The sequence below is a fragment of the Taudactylus pleione genome, unplaced genomic scaffold (assembly GCF_031769625.1).
Source record: "Taudactylus pleione unplaced genomic scaffold, aTauple2 ptg000391l, whole genome shotgun sequence".
Lineage (NCBI taxonomy): Eukaryota > Metazoa > Chordata > Amphibia > Anura > Myobatrachidae > Taudactylus > Taudactylus pleione.
Window position 1 is genome coordinate 448290 of NW_028284792.1, and position 3975 is coordinate 452264.

Below are 3975 nucleotides of genomic sequence, written 5' to 3' on the forward strand. Positions count from 1 at the left end.
AATTACAGAGTACATTGAACTGCATTACATTTTAATAAAAACTGGAAAACTTTAGATTATAATACTGACTTTTTTGGTTTAAGAAGTGTATATTGAAAACTGTCAGTCACCCAAGATAGTTTAAAAATATTCCTGGAGGACAGTTCCAAAGATTAAGATTGAAGTGCATGAATAACACATTTGGAACTCAAAGCGCATTGCTTAAAAACACATTTCTGGAAAGAAACAAAGAATCAGAAGTTCATGGTCTTGAAAGACCTTCTTGCCTATAAAACAATGGAATGGACATTCATTACCCAACAACATCCAGGAAGAGATAGCAGAGAGACAGTTAGAGATGCAAGTCAGTAGAGAGGGGCAAAGATCAGGTGAGGAAAGGTAGATCTGAATATCATCAACATAGATAATGGAGGTCAAAAGAGCGGATAAGTTTACATAGAGAGGACATATAGAGAATAGGAGAGGTCCAAGAACAGAACCTTGGGGAACACCTACTGTAAGAGGCTGTGGAGGGGAGTTGTTGTGAGAGGAAACATAGAAGGAGCGGTCAGAGAGGTAAGAGGACAGCCAGGAGAGCAGTGTCATGTAGACCAAGGGAGTGAAGGATCTGCAGCAGTAGAGGGTGGTCCACAGTGTCAAAAGCAGCAGAGAGGTCAAGGAGAATGAGCAGGGAGTAGTGGCCCTTGGATTTGGCAGCAAGGAGGATATTGCTGACTTTTGTGAGGGCAGTTTTAGTGGAGTGGAGGGAACTAAGCCAGACTGAAAACGGTCAAGGAAAGAGTGGGAGGAAAGAAATGTGGTGAGGTAGTTGTAAACAATACGTTCAAGGAGTTTGGAGGCAAAAGGGATGAGACAGATTGGTCGGTAGTTAGAGAGAATGTTAGGATCATGGTTAGGTTTTTTTAAGGATGGGGGAGACAAGAGCATGCTTGAATGCAGAAGGAACAGTGCCAGAAGAGAGGGAGAGATTAAGGAGGTGAGCAAGATGGGAGCAGGTAGTGGAGGAGGCGGGAGGGGATAGGGTCGAGGGGAGAGGTGGAAGGGGGGGGGGACTGGATAAGGGCCTTAACTTCCTCTCCAGTCACAGGGGAGAAGGATGTCAGAGTCAGTAAAATGGATGGGGAGGGGAGATCCAGGAAAGGAGGAGGTGGAGAGCTGGGGGACTGGTTGGATATGATATCCTGACGTATGGAATAAATTTTAGATGTAAAATAGGTAGCAAAGTCAGTGACTGAGAGCAAGGAGGGGGTGGGCAGAGGAGGGAGTTGAAGGTGGAAAAGAGACACTGGGGATATGAGGACTGGGAGATGAGATTCTTGAAATATGACTGTTTAGAGAAGGAAAGGGCAGCATAGCATGAATTTGAAATGGAGAAAATTTGCCTGAGAGCGTGATCTTCTCCACTGTCCCACTCGGCGGTTTGTGAACATTTTTGCAGGTATCTGGTGCATTTGGAATGCCAGGGTTGAAGTGTGGATTTACGAGGGCAAGTAGTGATCGCCAGAGCAACAGAATCAAGAGCAGAAGTAAGGGAGGCATTGTATAGGGGAGCAGCTTTTTCAGTTCAGGCGAAAGAGAGGATAGGGGAGAGAAGTGAGTCAAGTAGGGAAGAAAAGAAAGCAAAAGTGTTGGTGGCTCTCAGAGGTAGAGGAAGGGAAGGAGACAGGGATAGGTTAAAAAGAGAGGTGGTGATGGTCAGAGAGGGGGAATGGGGAGTAGGCAGAAATATCACAACGTGAGTGAATACCAGATCGTGCAAATGCCCACTTGCATGGGAGGGTGAGGAGGTCCATTGGGAGAGGCCAAATGAGGAAGTGAGGGTGAGTAGTTTGGAGGCAGCGGATTCTGTGGGGATATCAATTGGAATATTGAAGTCACCTAGGATAATAGAGGGAAGGTCTGAGGAAAGAAAATGAGTCAGCCAGGAAGCAAAGTTGTCAAGGAACTTGGAGGGAGGGCTGGGGGGACTTAAGATGACAGCTACTCTGAGGTGTACGGGCTGGAAGAGCCGTATAGCATGAACTTCAAATGTGGAGAATGTAAGGGATTGTTCTGAGGGTATAAACTGGCATGAGTAACCAGGGGATAGAAGGACCCCAACACCACCCCCATGGTGACCCCCAGGCCTGGGGGTGTGGCCCTCATAGGAGAGACCTGCAGGAGAAGTGGTGTCAGAGGGTAAAATCCAGGTTTCAGTAATGGCAAGGAGATTCAGGGAGTTGGAGATAAAAAGGTCATGGGTGGGGGCCAGTTTGTTACAGACTGATCTGGCATTCCAGAGGGCACAGGAGAGATTGCCAGAGTTGATAGGAGGAATGTGAATGAGATTGTCAGGGTTGCTATAGCGTAGAGAGAAGATTACTTTGGGAGACCGAGGTGAATAGAGTGTAGGGAACATTCGGGCTCCTGTGCTAGGGGGGGGACCTGTAGGTGGTGGGCAGGGAGGGAAATTAAGGTGACGTGGATGGAGGTGGGGTAAAGTGACAGGTAGAGAAGTGAGGGAGGAGTGTTAGCAGTGGGGTAGAAGGATCCTTGGGGGCTATACGATAAAGAAAATGGAGTAATGGGGGAAGAGAGGGAGGAAGGCAGAGAGAAAAGGGGAGATAGGAGGTGGAGGAGACCAGGGGAAAAGGATAGAGGTGGAATCAGAGGGTAGAACAAAAGATTAGTTAGAAACTGAGAGAAGAGAGGGGTTGAAGATAACATGGTCATGGTAAGGATGAGGTACAGTGTCAGCACAACAAAAATATATTACAGAGTTTAGAAAAAGTGGAGATTTGATGGGAGCAGAAATTGAATATTAGAGTAGATAATGGTAGTAGCTAGATGATGTAAGACTAGGCAAAAGAGCCAAGGTAAAAATACATTATTAGAGAGGTAAGTTGACATTAACAGTGTTCATTAAGATTATCTGTTAAGCACAGTGGCAGCACAAATAGTAGAAAGTGATGCACAAAGTTTTTGTAGCAACCAAACAGAGTCCAGTTTTGAAAGTCCAGGCTATGCAGTCAGCAGGCTCATGTAGCAGTGATAATGTGGATTCACCTTTGTTGATGTTATTTTCTTCAAACCTAGATCTGGTTGTTAGAAGTGTAGATAGGTTGTTTCCCTTCGGTCTAACGCCAGTATTAATCTTAAATTGCACTTTGATTTGTGCACTTCTGATACAGGACTATTCCAGCCTACTAATGACCCATACATAGGAGACCAGCCATGTGAAGTTATTGATTGCTAACAAGCCCAGCACCCTCCCACTAACATGGCTAGCAATAAATTGAGTAACACAAACAAACAGCACATACCACTAGGCTAATATCAGGCTCAATGAGCTAACTAGCAAAGAAACAAAAAAAAACATCAACTGTGCAGTGATATGCTAAATAACATTGCTTATCAGTAAAAATCTGAGACTTGTAGCCCGTTACCTAAGTTCTCAGGCTGGCCAATATAAATTCAGTATAGCAAAAGTCTGAGACTTGTAGTCCGCTACCTAAGTTCAAGCTGGTGTGTTTGGGGAAATTTGGCAGGTTGAGCACTCTTGAAAAGGGCCCTGAAGAGAACACTGCATATCATCAGGTAAAGACTATGAAGTTGAACTCCTAAGTGATATTATGGAAATTTGTCTCTGGGAATTGACACTTACAGAAAGCAAATCCTCACCTTCAATGTACAAATCTATAGAGGTATACCGCTGAGCTGTATCTTCAACATTTTCATGCAGTTGAAGCCAACACACCCTGTCCCAAATTAACAAAACACAATATGACCTCTAGGTTCTATAATTTAAATAAATAACTAATTTCAGACAATATTCAATAGTACTTTCAGAAACACTCTAAAATCTGTTCCTAATGGATAAAAAAAGGCCTCTTTAAACTGTAGTAATAATAAGAATACAACACACATAGGAAACAAAAATCCATCTACACAGAATGACATTTGATTTGAAGAAAGATACATTTTAAGAGCAGACAA